This window comes from Sinohyriopsis cumingii, chromosome 17, assembly GCF_028554795.1.
Source record: "Sinohyriopsis cumingii isolate HCF-2022 chromosome 17, ASM2855479v2, whole genome shotgun sequence".
Taxonomy (NCBI): Eukaryota; Metazoa; Mollusca; class Bivalvia; order Unionida; family Unionidae; genus Sinohyriopsis; species Sinohyriopsis cumingii.
In genome coordinates this window covers 93,937,765-93,958,077 of record NC_142977.1, presented here as the reverse complement: position 1 = coordinate 93,958,077, position 20,313 = coordinate 93,937,765, and the positions used below count along the sequence as shown (strand labels likewise).

Here is a 20,313-nt window from a genome sequence, read left to right as displayed (position 1 = left end):
CATCTATTTAGGTGAGTAGTGGCAGCAATTATTTGAAGATAGTAGTCGTTGCAGCCATACTGGATGTACGACTGGCACCATTTTCATCTAGGGCCAATCAGATATCACACGAAATATACTGGTGAAAACAAACATGTTGATAAAGTCATCCGTTTGGAGAGGAGTAAAGGTAACAATATCTTCAAGATCTGACTTTCCATTCCGAAGGAATATCAATATCAAGATTTTCAAGATGGCCATGTGTCGACCATATTGGACATCGGATAGTCCTCCATTTTTGTTGAGGATCAGCTAGACATCATAACTCTTAGGTTCCGCTATATAGTTATTACCTATTTCTGAAAGAGGTAACGGTATAAGGTGAAGTTGTTTGCATTGTCAACATGCACATTCGACAGAATGTTGGCATACTTCCATGCTACTTTCATGTACTGTGGCAGAATTTCTTTACATGTGGCAATTACAGAAACTATACACGAGAAGCCAGCTCTGATAGAAATGGTTGCTCCCATGTGTTCGATAAATGATCGCGAATTAGTCCGAAGTACACTAACTTTAGCCGTTTTTAATATATGGAGAATTTAATTTAGCCAGATTAGACACTACCAGAATCTGCAACTGCTGTGAATCAGTTATTAAATACATAAAATGTAAATAAATTTTAAAAAAAGAGTTACGTGCATGTTATTTTTTTTCCAATTCACCTTTTGAGTCCAGGAAATGAAAATGACCACGCGAAGCTAGCATTTTTCGTTGTGTTTTTAAAAAAAATAGGTGTACATCTGCGGTAAGGTTAAGCTGTATACATTATAATCCAAATTACACCCATCAATCATACACCGAAGTAAAGGGAATTAAAAGTTATTTGAATAATACCTAAGATACACAATGTATTTATTATACACAAGGCATATTTTTGTAACTCAAAAACAGCCAAGTCGGTACAAATGAAAAGCTAAATCGACATCTCTCTCTCACACACAGCCCCCGCCCGCGCCCCCCCCCCCCCCCCATGTTGATGCTGCTTTTATACGTTAAGTTCATTTCACATTAGTTCGATAAAAATGCGGTGGGAAACTTATCGTGCCGAAACAACGTCATGCGTTCAGTTTAAGCGACCCTGACATTTGTATTTCAATGCCAAAGAGACCGACCATTGAATTGTCGGGGGAGAAGGTGAATGTTTATTTCGAGCCATGTAAATTTTATTTTCTATAAAACCAAGCAAGGACACTTTTAAAGCTATTTATGGGCGAGTCATTTTTTTTCTTCAAAAAATTCCTGTTCCCCACCCCGAAATGATCAATTCCTAACATCAGTTTGGAGCCGATTCTACTTTTGTGCAGTCAGCCTATACGGTTTGAAGAGAGCTGGGTGCAAGATTATCAAGAATGCGGATTCTGATGAATCTGGATCTTCAACACTTTGAATCCCTTAACCCGGTGTTAGTTGACTGCTGTTTAAAACGCCCGCAACCTACTCGTGTGAATTTTAGGTAAGCATTACCCTATCGTCAATATTAGCTTGCATCTCGTAGCTCAAACGCGTCGGTGCAAGCCGTGTCTTGTCTCTCCTGCACAGGCATGGACACTGGTATCACCCCGATGATGATGGCACTGTTTATGTAAGCATCAACGTTATATCTGACATTTAGCTCGGTTGCACTGACACCGTTACATGTAGTCGTTTTGGAGGGTGCTGCTCATTAAAAGCAAGAGGTGATCACAGTGGCCTACAGTGTATGCTGCAGTGATTACGCTAACAATCTGCATTCTGCTCAGTTTCTCTCACATAGTGCATAAACAGTCGTGTTTATCTAATGGATACTACTTCCTGCCGAGACTGCAAGATATGTGATTTATTCTTCCTGAATTCAGTTTGCTGCTCAAATGTCATCTTCGTGTATTTTTGTTTTGCCAACATTACCATAAGGCGGGACACAAGTATTATGTTTCCGATAGTGTTGTAAACAACGTTCCGATTTAAACTTTTGTGTGAACAAGGTTCTCTAGTCATACAATGTACATCAGTGTCGTGTTCCAAAGATTATTGGAACTCGGTCACTGACGGCAGACGCAGTGTCGTTGTGTTCCACATATTACTGAATTCGTGTTCACTGGTCCCAGATGGTAGATACATCGTGTCGTTGTATTGCATATATTACTGGAACTCATGTTTGGTAGTCATCGGTCCCGTTGTGTTCCAAAGATGCCGTCTGTGCAGTAGCATGTTGTCGTATTCAACAGATTTTTGGAATCCGTGTTCACGAGTAATCGGTCACAGACGACAGACTGATATGACTGCATATGTAACGTTTGGCCGAAAACTATTCGAAAATATCTGTTTATTAAATTGACTTATTAACATTTCACGTTTGACGCCATCCCATGGACTGTTGAGGAGGGAACCAAAAAGTATACCAACAGTCATGCTGCATATGGTTTGGCATATAAACAAGCAATGTGCCAGGTATTTGTTACATTCCTGATTCTTGTCGCGTGAGAATAGTATGCAGTGTGATTGGCTGTTAATTAGTTGCTGTTGTTGTTGTAGGGTTTAACGCCATTTTTCAGCACACGATAGGTTATACATGGCGGCCAGTATTTAATGGCGGAGGAAGAACCCGGGAAAACACCGGAAAGAACCACCGACCCACGAGAAGCTACTGGCAAGCTTTCTCACATACCCACATTAGCCGAATCCGAGACTCGAACCCACGCAGACAGAGGTGAGATGGCAATGATCCTTAACGGAAAGCGCTTTAGGCCACTCGGGGCCCCGGCGGTTAAGTAAAATTCAGTGTTATAAGCAAAGAAACAAAGGGTATCTATAAACAATTATCACCGTTTTATATTATGAAGAAAAATAGTGTGTGATTAGTAATGGAAACTTTCCAGTTTTATTTTATTTCGTTCATCTCTTTACTTGCTAAATCTCATTGTGATATGTGATATACGTAATTGTAGTATCATGTCATATAGGGGTGCGGTGGGAAGCTTATTTGAGTTTCTTCTTCAAAACACCGGGCCCCACTTTCCCAAAACTTTACTTAAGTACCTGTTCAGCTCAAAAGAGAAAAAGAAAAGAAAAAAACGTGCCTCAAACATGCATGTCAAATTTAAGACCACTATCTCAATCTAAAGCCACAAAATAACCATCTTAATGCAATTTTGTTATCGTAGTCTATATGTAATAGCATTCGAAAATTCCAGACGAGATTTGACTCTAAGTTGAGACATTTTATTTAAGTGGTACCAGTTTATTTCGCTGTCTTTGGAATGTAATGTAGGTCAATGATGTTTACGCCTTCCAAAAGTAGTGTTGTCTGTGTTTATTAATTCGCAACACTAAGCACTAAACATACCCAAGTTTTACGCTTGGTGACTATGTTTGTGTTGGTGACACTTAAGGGACTTGTGGCGAAAAGGAAATGGGGATGGGGGGAGGGGCCGAAAACAAAGAAATCGCTCCCAAAGTAGCATTTAGTGCTGCATGTTTTATAGAGATCCTAATCGTCACGCTTTCTCATTTTACAGCACTGAACAAAATAAATCTAAACTGATTCATAAAACTTTCTAAATATACAGAAATATGTTCAAATGTCTTGGTCTAAATGATCTTCTAAGTGATTATTACGCCTTAATTAACATTGCTACCAACCATAATATTGTTTTCATCCTCCTTCTCTTTCCCCTTTCCATTGGTCGGTTTTTCAGTAGTGTATATATATATATATATATATATATATATATATATATATATATATATATATATATATATATATATATCATTCATAAGTTCCGAGACATCGTCGACTACGACGTCGAAAATCTGCAACGTTCGTTTTTTCATGGATTTTGGCAGTAGCTTGCGACGATGGACCAGAGACAGAGAGAGACACTGTGTTTAAACTGATATGCTGATGGAGCAACCAACAGAGAGAGAGATATATATTCGTGGTGGTGGTGGTTTGAGAAGACTTGGCACATTGCTTGTTTATATTAAGTTTGCTAGTCATGGGAAGCGGTTTCAATCCATTGGGCTATTCAGCAATAACTGTATTTGCGCATCATTCAGAATGTAACGTGTTTAAATACACATGTAAGGGAGGCGCCTTTCGATTACAATAACCTGTCCAATTACAGGTGTCACAAAACTATTTGAATTCAATCTATTACGTCATATGAATTGTTTAACCAGAACAACAACAAAAAAAAAAACCCATAAAAAATAAAAAATTCTTCAAATATTTCTTGTACCTCACTTTTGGCGAATTTTTGCATGGCCCATACACTGGGTAAAGAGAAAACCTGTACAGTACTTTAAAGTGACAGCCTACTGGAATGACTCACTGTGAACGTAGGCATTAGGCAAGGTTTAAACTTTCTTTTTACACCTCACTTTGAAAAAAATCTACATTCAATAGTTTAACATCCTGCCAGGTGCCACACTAAAGTAATACTATTTAAGTATCTACTAATGAATGAAAATGCTTACAGCACTTAGAATCAATTTAGTCAAGCTAAAAAATAGATAATAAATAAAAAATCAAACAATGTACTATTTTGAGTTAGCCCTGTCCTAAAAGCCACCTCAAAAACCGAATCTCTTGAGTTGCGCTGGACAAAAAATCTCATGAACAAGACAACAGAAACGCTGTATACTATGCGAAACCTTGTCTTTGAACGTTATCCAACCCCTACTCTGATCTTGCACATAGTAGGGATTTCCTAAGTCTAGAAATCCAAGTACGGTCAACATGGACAAAACAAAGAGTATTCCGGATTAAAGTTTCGTTCTCTGCAAGGCAAATAATGAAGTAACTATTTAAGAGTTTTGGGGAAACTAATACTTGTCTTAAAATTTAAGATCGGTCATGTATGGACTATAAGGAACTCTAAATAAAAATGGAGCAAACAAACGAGTGACTCATGATATCGAAGCGCCCGCCTTACATGATGCCGACATCCATTCATCAGGTGTTCAAAATGCTATAATGTATTTGGAAGAATGAAATTAGGATTTTTGTAACCAACCCACACTGTCACCATAATAATACTTACTGGTCCCGCCAAACTTTTTGTGACCTACAAGACTCAAATAATTACTAAACAGGTCCGGTTATTAGTCCACATAATGACCTTATAACAGGCAATTGATGTATGCGCACGCGGCTTAATATGCATATCCGCTATAATGGTCGTGCCCGTTCATTTTTTCCACACACAAATGAAATTTTTTTATGGTTTTATAAATAATAAAAATGTCATCTCCTACAGGTTTTTAATTTCTCTGTCTCGAAGAATGATGCACATGCCTTTTTACTTCAAAGGATGTGCATTTAAAAGCAAACGACTGCATCATAAATTTAGACAGATGAACTCATGAAAAAAAGTTTTCTGTGCCATTTTTGTACAGATGAATCCTATACAATGGTATATTTATGTATCAAAGATGTTTTTATCTAGTGCAAACTAGACTAAAATTTGAAGAAAAAAAAGAACTTGATATTGGTTTCATGTTTATATGTAAATTAAAAGAATAGTCAAAATTTATATAAACTGTAAATTTCGTACATATTGAAATCCAAATCACAATCAAATTAAGTTCATGGCACACGCACACACAGGAAGGCAAAGTGGTCTCATGCTACCATGGAGTCAATAATAAACATCTCTTGAGCTTGAATTATGCTCCCTAACTTCCTCGGGCACTTCCTGGGATCATCCACGTCTGTAGATGTAGGAATTTGTCTTTGCCAGGCATTGTGATAGTAATTCGTCTCACTTCTTCAAATGGCAATGAAGCTGCATTGTAGATATTTTGACAGTATAAATCCTTTTAAAAAGAAACTTCATGCATCAATATTTAGCCTTATGGAAGAAAATGGCTCGTGTTTCTCATAAATTTAAATGTAAATGAGTTTGAAAGCTCAAGACCTTGCTTATAAATGGCCTTCATTAAAATCTTTTGATGTGAAATTCCAATATATCGTGGTAAGAAGCAATTTCTTCCAGTTCAGATAATGATGGCAATAAGAGCTGCTCTATACTTCCTATTTGGACATCTTTTAGTACTTTCTACAATTCTGGAGATATACCATGTAGCTTGTGAAGAATCGCCTTTCAAAGGTACTGGACTCCAACCAAAAAGAATGTCTTGAACTTCACACAGGCAAATTCTACAACTAAAGCGTGTTCCTTTATTATATATGGAAGAGCGCCAAATATTATGTTTGTCCCATCTGGCTTAAAAATTGACTGGAAGAGCTTAGCCAGTCCAAAATCGACATTCTTCACTTTCCTTTTTCGTTTTCTCCTCGTTTTCCTCTTTCATGCTCGTTCATAATGTATTTATTGGGGCCCTTTTAGTCCTCTTGACCTTTTCGACCTTTTTATTATTTTAACGAGATGGTCGGGTTCGTTTACTGATTCAGTATTCAGACAATCACCCAACAGACCATGTCAAGCTGCGTATCTGAAAAGCATAAATTTTCCTATCTCTTCTGTGGCTGCATCTAGCATCTCTTTCTACAATTCCAGATTCTTCTCGTGATAGACATTTCTCAGAAAGGGATCAAAACAGAATGACATTGCTTTTCTTCTATGTATCAGACCAACATTCTTACAATATGACTTATATCATTATCACCGGCCTTCTTCCCCATGTATCTTTCGGATATTTTGGTTGCCATCTCTTTGTCTTTTGTGCCATCCTGCATACTCTTCTATACATCCTCTCCTGCGATGACTGGATTACTGTATGCACTTGTCTCGGCTCGTCTGCTGTGGACATCTTCATTATTACATTGCTTAGTGTGGCCTCTCGGTCGAATTAATTTCGCTGCGTCTTTGTGGTCAGCCTCTCTAGCAGCTTCTAAGCAGATCTGATAATCTACCATTATGGGATGTACCAGACAGCATACTTCATTTGTCTGTGAAGCTGTCTTGAATAGTAATCAAAGAGCGTGCGCAAAATAAAGCATACACTGAACCAATTTCTTTTCTTCCGTCTGTATTATCCCAGCATCGTGTCTCTGTAATTTTCGAAAAATATTTTCTTGTTTGTTTCCTAGTTTTGCATCCAATAATTAGATTTAAGGAACTTCCATCTGCGTTTTTATTGACAAGCAGAGACTCCAGAGATGGTATTTTGATGGAAACCTGTTGAAAAAGTGAAATTATTTAACTACCTGACATTAATAATTCAGTCAAACTAGATATTCGTATAAAAAGATAAAGTTAATATTTTGGAAATATGTTTTATATATTGGAATATAAAAAGACTACAGTTACGACTGATAAAGGAGATACGAGATGGAGAATAATATAAACTAAAACTCATTTGACCTTTACACCAATTGCTTCCACGTTCCAAGTTCGTGTTAATTTTTATCGCATTTGCGACATTCTTTTATATACTTCCATGATTACGCTTATTTCAGAGAATATATACTAACGACCATAGTTACTTATATTATGCATTTATCCATGTAGTATTCTACTCACCATACACTTCTAATATACCCAAAGACATCATGCCTTAAGTAATTCTTCCTTTATGTACTTTGACCAAGAAGTGAAAAACATGAGAAATAACGCGACATCACATGTACGTGACTTGTGGAGGCAAGTGAAACTGACTGGATTCGATTATTATTTTTTTTGAGAGCGCTGTTACTGACTGAGATTAAACTGAGTCGATGCTGAACATTTACAAGTTCCTGTGATAAATAACTTTTTACATTTCTGTTGAATACAAATAATATAAAAGTCTTACCATTTCTTCATCTTGACATTATTGATTATATCACATACTCTTCTGCGTCTTCAAGCTAAAACTAAATTTTCTTGCACAAAAATATTACAAAACCGTCCAGACCATGTCTTTCACAAGCAAGACTCACTGAAAGTTTAAAGCTGATATTGATGTTTTGTACCCGATTCGCCATCATATAATGTCCACAAGGCCTAGTCTTTGGCCCTCTTTTTATTCTCCAGCAGCATGCCACAGCTTGATGGCATCTCTTGATTTACAATCCTTGATGTCTGTTAAGTTAAAGAGTACCATCATTAATGCGATTTCGGAGGCAATTTATGAAAATTTGTACACCCATCAACGAATCACAATAAAGCACCCACGTATTTTCGTATTTCTCTGAATACTCAGTGCAGAAAGTGCACAAGACCAGATCGTTTGCAAGGTCATACTTCAGCCATTCGTATTCACCCCACCCCACACCACTTTGATTTTGCTTCTTGTCTTTATTTCATGACATTTACGATCTTTCGTGTCATATAAATTCTGACGTTTGGGTGAGGTTGCACACCTTGCAAAAAACATTCCAACCTGGTTTGTTTTCTTCTTCAGACATAACCTTCAGTTGGCACCAAATAGCTCCTATTGTCATTTCCGCCGCGGGATTTGTTGTACTTCGTGAAGTGCAGGATGTTGGTAGGTACTGAATTAAGACAATACATACATCAATTAACTATGAATGAGAATTGCGTTTTGTGTTTTATTCTATGTAGCGGACCAGGAGTGCAAAATCCATTGTCCGTATTGTCCGAGTCGGAAATTTGTTCTTGCGGACGAGCAACTTTTGCAAGATTACTTGTCCGTGGACAAGTAAAGTGTGGCATGTAAGTGCAGAAGTTCCCGTTCTGTCTGAGCAGTTTACACAAGCGCCATTCATACTAATATCAGCGAATACCATACGGATGCGTTGTAAATTTACATAGTGTATTTTAAAATTTATCGATTAGGACTGCACTAACCGCAGCTTCTATGGATATAACCAATGGAGGCAGACAGGACCGGTTTTTTTTTTTTTAAAGACACAACTGACGTATTGTTTTACAAGTTCGTGTCGTATGCTTACCAATATGGAAATCGGCAACAGCTGGGTTTGTCTTCAGCCGAAGTTAGCCCTTCAAAGTATTCCAGAGCACCAGCTGATCACCAATATTCAACATTCTTATTTTTATCTAATGCAGGATTTTTCTTCTTATAAATAAAGCGGACTTGCCTCTCTTCGTTCTCTTTCGAATCGGTTTGTCCACCACGTGCGAATATTGTTAGATTAGTCACCAAAGGAATTTGTCGAATATATCACATCAATACTTTTGGCGCACTCCCGAATAAGAACGGATTACAAGCGACTTCAGTTACTGAATTAAAGGGGTGGTAGCTCTTAGTTCTAAACTAAATATCTAAACGTTGTTTAAACCTAACATCTTGACTATTTCACAGAACGGTTCGTGTCAGATAGCTCTTTTAACAGATCATTTCCGTCCTTCAAAACTTTAGTTACATTGGAAGAATGGTGAAATTTATGATATACGGAGGTATTGGGGCTTTAGGTAAATCTTTTGACTTTTCAATCACGTTAAGAAGGTAGTTAAATTTAAATTACCTTATGGTGTGAGGGACCGAAACAGTTTGATTGGCAATAAACGCAAGATAAAACGAAGTGTTGTGTACTTTCTAAAGATAAACGTCTGCAAAGATGTGATCCGATCATATTATTTGTAAATAAATGTTGATTAATTGAACTGCAATATGTTCTAAGACGGGCATACAAATTTGAAATTTCCTTCCAACCCAATAATAGTAATAGTGTCTGGGAAGATGAGTGTCGCGATTATTTAATGTGCTCAGTTGCTGTTGAAATTGTTTAAATCGGACGAGTCTCAAGAGATAATGTATTTCACTCTCAAATAGCTGAAGGAAGAAACGAGTTGTAATAAAGACTCGTTCTAACTTGTACTGATAGGAAATTATTTACATTACGTAATTTATTACGAATTATATAACTAACAGCTGGTGAAATCAGCTGTGTGATAGGAACGGATCGAAAACAGGTAATTTTATACAAAATACAAGTTTGTGGTTTTTGTTCTTGTCTGTGTTCCGGCTTTTCCATCCTGTGTAGCGCTTGAGTAGTTGCTAGTTTTGTTGCACTAGTTACAATTATGGATGACTCATTCTGCACATTTTCGAGTTCTCTTTTCCCGAGTGATGTGCAGTTGTTTCAAATCACATTTCCATATTCCAGAATAAGTTCTAAAACGTAAACACGATTTCTAAATATTTCCTGTCCATTTCTAATATGAATTTACGCTTTGCATTAATTCTTGACTATGCTTTTTAATTTATATAGTCTATCTATATCAAGAGCAATCACTAGCGGTCATTCGAGAGAGACAAAATTTGTGCGCGTCAACTTAGTTAATTCTATGGTTGAGCATGTACAGTGGTGAATGGAAAGGGTTTCATTTTTGTAGAGAATGTCGTGGACTCGTGTTAAGATGGGCTTAAAAATACAAAGAACTTATTTGCCAACCGATAAACTGTTTCCATGTCAGATTATGAATGGTAACGAGATTTTTAAATAAAAAAGACACTCGTAACATCTGCAAATAAATTGATATTGAAGTGTATATCATATACAATATCATTTATGTATATCAAGATAAGTAAGGGACCTAAAATGAATGCTTAGGGCACACAAGCTCTAATACTAGTAAACCCTAAAAACAAACACTTAAAGTATATCACACACTGTCTTCTGCTTTCAAGATAGCTAGAAAACCATTTTAAAAGGCCTCCTGCGATAACAGCAGCTTTCAATTTATCGACAAGTCCGTCATGCCACAAGCAGTCAAAAGCGTTACTTAAGACGCAAAACATAACTTTAATTTCCTTACCGGAAGTATGTGAGAGATATATTAATCGATTAACTGTAAAAATCACAGGTATAAAACTAGACTGGCTAAGAATGTTATTTTCAATAAATTAATAATATGTTTCAAAACCAGTCTTTCAAAAACTTTTTCACCAGTATCGACAGGCGACATTGTTCTGCAATTAAATACGATGGAAATATCGCTCTAATTCAAAATTGGACAAAAGTTTGCTTCTTTCAAAAGAGTCTGGAAATGTTGCTACTCTAAGAGATCGGTTGTAACGTAAAAAAATTGGATAAGAAACTTCGTTAGCCAGCACACACTTAATATAATCATTTACACAATCGGACCTTGCCAAGCGGAAGGCTTTTGAAAACATTGTGTACTTCGTCAGGCATTCGTTCCACTTAAATTTAAATCCGTATATATCTGTTTCATCTGGTACAGATTCCTCTATTTAAAAAATCATTACACGATTCAGCTTTGTCAACTTCATCGGTGAATGGAGTTTTCGGTGTAACGAGTGGGTTGACGTACTTCGTCAGCATTAGTTACACTGAAATTAAATTTAATCCGTATATATTTGTTTATCTTGTACAGTTTGCTCTGTTTAAAAAATCATTCAACAATCCAGCTTTATCAATTTCATCGTTGAATGAAGTTTTCGGTGTAACGAGTGAGTTTTCAGTGTAATGAGTGGGTTTTCAGTGTAACGAGTGGGTTAATGCATTGCTGAATGGAATTTTCAGTGTAATGAGTGTGCTGATTAATGCATTACTGAACTGAATTTTCAGTGTAATGAGTGAGCTGATTAATGCATTGCTGAATGGAATTTTCAGTGTAATGAGTGAGCTGATTAATGCATTGCTGAATGGAATTTTAAGTGTAATGAGTGAGCTGATTAATGCATTACTGAACTGAATTTTCAGTGTAATGAGTGTGCTGATTAATGCATTACTGAATGGAGTTTTCGGTGTAATGAATGAGCTGATTAATGCATTACTGAATGGAGTTTTCAGTGTAATGAGTGAGCTGATTAATGCATTACTGAACTGAATTTTCAGTGTAATGAGTGTGCTGATTAATGCATTACTGAATGGAGTTTTCGGTGTAATGAGTGAGCTGATTAATGCATTACTGAACTGAATTTTCAGTGTAATGAGTGAGCTGATTAATGCATTACTGAATGGAGTTTTCGGTGTAACGAATGTATTGATTAATGCATTTTTGAATGGAAAGCTCATTGTGATTTCATTTTCTGACCTGGGAGTGGATTTAGCATATTGAAGTGAATGTCGCCTGTTACTGATATCTCTAATCCCTGAGCCAATAGCAATGTGTGTGTGTGGATTCTTCTATCTCTGGAGTATGCCACTTGTCTGCATCTGGAGATCTACAGAACCAGAAATTGTCCCCAACTCACCCCTTCTTAACCCGAGTCCACGACAACCTCTACGAAAATGAAACCCCTTTCCATTCTCAACCATAGAATTAACTAAGTTGACGCGCACAAATTTTGTCTCTCTCGAATGACCGCTAGTGATTGCTCATGATACAGATAGACTATATAAATTAAAAAGCAAAGTCAAGAATTAATGCAAAGCGTAAATTCATATTAGAAATGGACAGGAAATATTTAGAAATCGTGTTTACGTTTTATTCTGGAATATGGAAACGTGATTCGGAACAACTGCACATCACTCGAGAAAAGAGAACTCGAAAATGTGCAGAATGAGTCATCCATAATTGTAACTGGTGCAACAAAACTAGCATCTACCCAAGCGCTACACAGGACGGAGAAGTCGGAACCCAGACAACAAAAGCACAAACTTGCATTTTGTATAAAATTACGTCTGTTTTCAATCCGTTCCTATTACACAGCTGATTCCACCAGCTGTTAGTTACATAATTCGTAATAAATTACGTAATGTAAATAATTTCCTATCAGTACAAGCTAGAACGAGTCTTTATTACAACTCGTTTCTTCCTTCAGCTATTTGAGAGTGGAATACATTATCTCTTAAGACTCGTCCGATGGATTCCATTAACAATTTCAACAGCAACTGAGCACATTAAATAATCGCGACACTTATCTTCCCAGACACTATTATTGGGTTGGAAGGAAATTTCAAATTTGTATGCCCGTCTTTGAACATATTGCAGTTCAATTAATCAACATTTATTTACAAATAATATGATCGGATCACATCTTTGCAGACGTTTATCTTTAGAAAGTACACAACACTTCGTTTTATCTTGATTTTATTGCCGATCAAACTGTTTCAGTCCCTCACACCATAAGGTAATTTAAATTTAACTACCTTCTTAACGTGATTGAAAAGTCAAAAGATTTACTTAAGGCCCCAATACCTCCGTATATCATAAATTTCACCATTCTTCCAATGTAAAGTTTTGAAGGACGGAAATGATCTGTTAAAAGAGCTATCTGACATGAACAGTTCTGTGAAATAGTCAAGATGTTAGGTTCAAACGACGTTCAAATATTTAGTTTAGAACTAAGAGCTACCACCCCTTTAAAGCAACCCACCTGTTGCCGATTTCCATATTGGTAAGCATACGACACGAACTTGTAAAAACAAAATACGTCAGTTGTGCCTTTGAATACAAAACTCAGTTCTTATGTAACCATAAAAAAGATCGCCTAAAGCATTTATTTCACAATCATGTCGTCTTTGGAAATGAAGTAACTCTTTTCGCATGTATTACGACACTACCGGTCGTATCGCCCAGACGATCTTTCCTACACTACCGGTCGTATCGCCCAGACGATCTTTCCTAACTGGGTTATAGTAACATTGGACAGAAAGGTCATCGCCAATGATATGACTTCTCACAAGAAAAGTTTGAAAATCGACTCTTTTCGCTATGTTGCTCATACTCTATGAACAACGACCTTGTTAGGAAGGTTTTAAGAGAAAATTCAGCATAAAGGATTCCATAAACTGCACCTGAAAATATCTCTTTTTAGAGAACAATGTATATTAATTACATTAAAGGAAAATTAAAGAACGAACTTTTTAAGCATTTTCATCCACTCCTAAAAGTTCTTGACTACCGTCTTCCTTTCAACTGTCGAGTACTGAAACCATCTGTGATATTCTTCAGCGATAACAAGATTTTTACATTATCTGCGGTGGTACACATAATGGATGTCAGCTTGACACTATTTTCATTCATGACAAAGTAGACATCATCAGAAGTCCTTTGGTGAAAACTCCTTGGCATAATGACGATTCATTCAGGTGGAGTTATGACAATAATAGTTTTAAGATGCTCGTCGTGGCAAGTCACACCTGGAAGCACGACTGGTACCATTTCCATTTAAGAATTCGTGAAAACCGTCTGCCATCATGATCATCCATTCAGGAGGAGTAGTGACAAGATTTTTAAGATATCCCTCGTGGCAGCCAATTTGAATGTATGACTGGCACAAATTTCATTTAAGTGCACTGCTAGGTATCACAAAAAGGCTATTGGTGAAAACCCAACGGTCATCTTACTCTCTGTTCAAGTAGAGTAGCGATAACAGGGTTTTCAAGATGGCAGGCACTGCAGCTATACTGGACATCAGATCAGTGCCATTTTCTTTTCTTAACAGCAAAACAATTGGATGAATGGGTCTCGAATGTTTCATGCAATCCGCCATGTAGTTTAGGAACAAATTTTTTTTGTGGTAACGGACGGAGGGGCCTCTGACGACGCACAAAAGGCCATCCCATAAGCAGGTCTGGTTCGTGACCAGTAGAGCTAAAACATAAGTGGCTTGTTCATTCAATACAGCTTGTTTACCCTCTGCAGTTTCTGCCAAACTACCACTGGATTTCAAACTTCCTCGTGTCCTAAAGTTTATATTTTTTTCAACAAGTATTTGAGTTACAATGTCCCATTTACTTCTGGATGCAGTAGATTATTTAGATAACTGTAATAAGATGTATGTAGTATGTTCCTTCATGATAAGGTGCTAGTTACTTGTCCTTCAGGATAAGGTGCTACTTCTTTGTCCTTCAGGATAAATTGCTAGCTATTTGTCCCTCAGGATAAAGGTGCAAGTTATTTGATCCTCGGGATAAGGTGCTAGTTATTTGTCTTTCAGGATAAGGTGCTAGTTATTTCTCCTTCAGGATACGTTGTTATTTGTCTTTCAGGATAAGGTGCTAGTTATTTGTCCTTCCGGATACGTTGCTAGTTATTTGTCCCTCGAGATAAGGTGCTAGTTATTTGTTCTTCAGGATACGGTGCTAGTTATTTTTCCTTCAGGATAATGTGCTAGTTATTTGTCCTTCAAGATAAGGTGCTAGTTATGTGTCCTTCAGGATACGTTGGCATTTATTTGTCCCTCCAGAAAATCTGCTAGATATCTGTCCCTCAGGATAAGGTGCTAGTTATTTGTAACTGAAAAATGACAATTCACTTATGAATTTATCCCCTTTTGCTTACTTGTAACAGTTTAGTGTGTGTGTTGGGGGGGGGGTCTTGTTGGAGTGAATTGCTACAAACAGTGTGTTTATAGCTAATATATTCGCGCTGGATGCTTTGTAATCATCAGGTCAAGTATACAACACGGCCAGGTGATCTATTTATCTATTCAAGATTAAATTCACTCATTATACCGGGGATATCGCTAAACCTACACCAGTTAATGCCGACCACAATGAATTCTCCACCATGATATTGGAACTTCTGTACAATGAACTGATTTTTTAAAACCTATGCTGACAATTTGTTTAAGAGTGTCAATATTAAATTATCGCTCATTAGTGTGGTCATATATGTAGCTGGTCTTTATGTGTGGGTTTGACGTGAACCCATTTTAAATCTCTCTCAGTCAGCGTCAATTTCCATATAACTAGGTATGCGTAATCTGGTTTGACCTTTAAAGTCATATATAATAACACTTCCACCATTTAGGCCCTAAAAATATGCACAGGTTTTAAAATTAGGATAGAGAGGTTGTTTGTTACATTGTATGTGTGTGTGTGTGTGCTAAGCGCTTCAAGTACAAGACAAAACCTGCTCAAATACATGCATAAATCAATTTCGGAATTTTTAATTACTGTTTTAATTATTTATCTTTTTTACTTTAGGAGCAAAAAGTGCTGCGGTCGGCACCGAAAAGCTGGGACGGTAACAAATTTTCCCCCCATGTATTCACCATCTCCATTTTATCATTCTTACATCATGAAATGTGCGACTGCAGCCAATGTATTACAGATACATCTTCTAGACAGTATGTGGAATCTTCCATTATGAAATATGCGACTGCAACTAATGTATCACATATACATCATCTAGTCAATATATGGAATCTTTCATTATGAAATATGCGACTGCAGCCAATGTATCACGATATATATTCTAGTCAGTATATTGAATCTATGGAATCTTCCATTAGAAAATGTGCGACTGCAACCAATGTATCACAGATACATCATCCAGTCAGTATATTGAATCTATGGAATCTTCCATAAGGAAATGTGCGACTGCAACCGATGTATCACAGATACATCATCCAGTCAGTATATTGAATCTATGGAATCTTCCATTAGGAAATGTGAGACTGCAACTAATGTATCACAGATACATCATCTAGTCAGTATACGGAATCGTCCATTATGAAATGTGCGACTGTAACTAATGTATCGCAGATACATCATCTAGTCAGTATACGGAATCGTCCATTATGAAATATGCGACTGCAACTAATGTATCACAGATACATCTTCTAGTCAATATATTAAATCTTCCATTATGAAATATGCGACTGCAGCCAATGTATGACAGATAAATCTTTTGGTCAGTATATGGAATTTTCCATCATGACATTTGCGACTGCAACCAATGTATCACAGATACATATTCTAGTCAGTATACTGAATCTATGGAATCTTCCATTAAGAAATGTGCGACTGCAACCAATGTATCACAGATACATCATCTAGTCAGTATACGGAATCGTCCATTATGAAATAAGCGACTGCAACCAATGTATCACATATACATCTTCAAGTCAATATATGGAGTCTTCCATTATGAAATGTGCGACTGCAACCAATGTATCACAGATACATATTCTAGTCATTATATCCATTATGAAATGGGTGACTGCAGCCCATGTATCACATATACTTCTACCGACAGCGTTATTTGATATACAGATAAACCGTATATTTCTACAATAAAAGAAATAAACAGCTGCATATCACAATTCTAATTCTTCAGTATCGACTCATTTTAAGATCAATCAATAACAGCACGCTTCAAAAACTTGTTCAATCACAATTTTCTCAGACTTAATTTTGATATCTGACTTGAATCAAAGAACCAAACTGTGACTGGCATGCAATTTTGAGGAGTCTTGAAAACTTGTTCCATAATACAAACATAACCAGCCCCTCTTTAACATCGTTTCCTCTGAAACCAGGCCACACACTTAAGTCCCAATAACGTCGTTCTGATACCTACCTCTGGCTAGCTCCAAGATGGCCAGAATTGTTTATCCCAACGGTGTCTGATTAAGCAATCTGATTAAAATCAGATTTCCGCTGTCCTACGTGAAGATCTGACGACGACAGCTTAAGGGTCATATTCTGGTGACCTTTGAATTAGCCAATGGAAATGTATCTTTCAAAACTCTAAGAAGAATTAAATCGTTCCGTATACTTCATGCTCTTCATCCACAGTGCCCAGTCTCCAAACGCAAAGATATAAGACACCTGATTGGTTGATAAAATTAGCGATTATGGTAATAACATAAGTTATCAGAACATGACCTCTAAGCGGTCGCTGTCAGATCTTCGTGTATAACACTGGAGAGATTGCTGATTAAAATAAGTGTTGCTGTGCTATATTTCACACGTTATTTAACCATATATTATGCGAGGTCATTACAGCTAAAACGAATACCACTGCAATTTTATTTAGGTAGATTCAGATGACTTGGTTTACAGTTTTCGTTGCGGTTTGAATGGGAATGGGTTTGTCAATAAAAACCAAGACTGATAAAAAGGCTGAATTTGAAACCTTTATAAACGTTCGACGAATGTTCGAATCATATTCGAGAATATTCGAACACGGAAACTTGGTCTTGGTTAAATGAAAATGCTGTGGTTTTAGGTAAATCTCCGAGGAGGAGCCCCGACTGGACCAGTGGTCTTAAGGCGCTCGCCTTTACAGATCAGTTATTTCTCACCTCTATCGGCGCGAGTTCCAGTCTCGACTTACCCAACGTGGGTATGTGAGACAAGTAGCTTCCCTTGCGTCGGTGGTTCTTCACGGGGTTAAACTGGGTTCTTCCTCTATTTAATATACTGTCATGTGTTGAAAAATAGCGTTAAATTGCACATTTTAATAAATAGATGATATCAGTCCATCAGTATCAACACAGATTCGGTGTTTGATTTATCTGACTAGCCGATTGGCTGCAGTCGCACATTTCATAATGGAAGATTCGATATACAGTTAAATGCGGGAACTATTTCAAAACTGTTATTCTGATACGTGATTTGTTAACAATAAAAATCACGCGAACAATCTGATTTAATTAAATTTGGATTACAATTCTCCGGAATGTTCTCATATTAATATATTCTTGACATGTTCGACCGTACTGGCTGGTTGGGCGACAATAAAATGCCAAAATCATATACTAGGATTTTCTGCTAACCGATAATTGTTGCGAGCCATGATCAATAATCCGCGTTCCTGTATCACCCGTGGGAAATATTTCCAGGTTTCACATTAATGTACAAAAACTGTTTCTACTGATTCTAGCGCAAGTAAATTTTCTCGCCATTGTGGCTCAACATAACCTTTCACGCAATCTGAATGAGCCAATTCAAGTTTATCCTCCAAGTACGGTCATTTGTCGATCGATAAAACGAGCAGTTTCACTGCGGTGTAGGGAACTGTTACAGTGGGTTGTTGACGTCATATTTGTATTTATGCTTATTCATGATAAATGTGAAGGTGAGCACGCGTGAGAAATGAGTGAACAGGATTATCACCCGTGGCTGGTGACAATTCTAAGACACCAGAAACAAACATCCAGGCTTGGTAACTACATATTTGAAGTGAAACTCAAAACATTGTCTTATACGTAAGATGCACAGTGCAACAGGTGTGAAATAGCCTCGTGTCTTCTGTCAACAGTATAATATAAACTCAACCAGGGTCAGGTATCAGGAACTAGTTTCCTGCCTCAACCATGTTTTAGAGTCGACCATTCCATTTCATGGGTAAAGAGAATCATAAAAAACAAGTTATCTTCAAAAATGCATATAAAAGAAAAAGTGAAACAACCAACTGAAATAAATGCTGGTAACTATAGATCTGTACTGATCCACAGCAAAACAGACAGTAGTAAGCTTTACTGTAAGAGCAAATGGAGTGGGGGTGGGAGGTAGAGAGTGGTAATAGTGGGGGTAATAGTCACATACATTTCGGAATACGGACTGACAGATACGTAAATGCTTTGTCGACTTTGATATTACCTCTATTCTATACAATGTTCTTCGTCACCCCGCCGTATGTATACCTTATCAAGTGTATAGTGAATGGAGATGTAAGCAACATGACTATTCAAAATGTTGACATCACGCTTACCTGGCGTGACGTGAGTATGAATTTTATGTGATTTATGGGGGATTTAAGTAATTCCCTTGTAAACAAAGTAACTCAAGTGTTGACTATTTTACGTTTCGCCTTATTGTTTCTGTTGCAAAATGCTGAACAACTTGCTGGGTAAACAAAGAAATATTCGAATACCAATTTTCATTTCGAATAGTCGTATTAAAAAGTATTCTTCAAATTCGAATGTTCGAATATTCGTCTCAGCTCGAATGGGTATATGAATCAAACGAGTGAAGGCTATTTTGTTCTCTAAAAAAACTGTATTTATCAATGAAGCAATCAGAGAAAGACCATAAATCTCTATTCTGTCAATTAACTTTAAATTTAAAGTTTATTTATAATAACTGGTTTACTTATATATATAAACAAAATACTTCGATCATGTTTTAAGATAATATGACAACATTTGAGACACGTGACCTGGTGTGCAAAACTTAATTTTAGGAACATTAGCTTCTATTTCATCTGGGACCCGGATGGACGAGTGGTCAATGGCACTCGCCTTTACAGGTCACTATCACATCTCACCTCTGTCTGCATAACTCGAGTCTCGGCTCGATCAATGTGGGTATGCCAAAAAGCCTGCCAGTTACTTCCCGTGGGTTGGTGGTTCTTCTCTGAATTTTCCTCCACCAGATATACTCGCCGATTTTATCATGTGCTGAAAAACGGTGCTAGACATTCCATTATGAAATGTGCGACTTTTGATCTGGTCCCTTTTACATCATGAATGCAAAATTATTCTTGACAAAGTAATAATAAAAATACAATTTATAAAAAAAAAACAATTGATTCTGTGCATGCATTGTAGATTCATCTTGGAAAGTATGTTCTTCTTGAAACACGACAGTTCTTTAAACATAATGGTAAAAGAAGATTCATGTAAAAAAAAACCTAATTAAGGAAACCAAATTGGCTTTATTTCTTATGATAGCTTCCAAAAATTCACGAAGTAGTAGGTAACGAGCTCTTGTAA

At 36.9% G+C, this 20,313-nt stretch overlaps 1 protein-coding gene across 1 annotated transcript in view; it reads right to left on the bottom strand.

Moving 5' to 3' along the window:
* Positions 1-20,313, bottom strand: part of LOC149779445 (ceramide synthase 2-like) — an 82,035-nt gene that overhangs the window by 51,960 nt on the left and 9,762 nt on the right. The gene's annotated exons all lie outside the window — the stretch shown is intronic.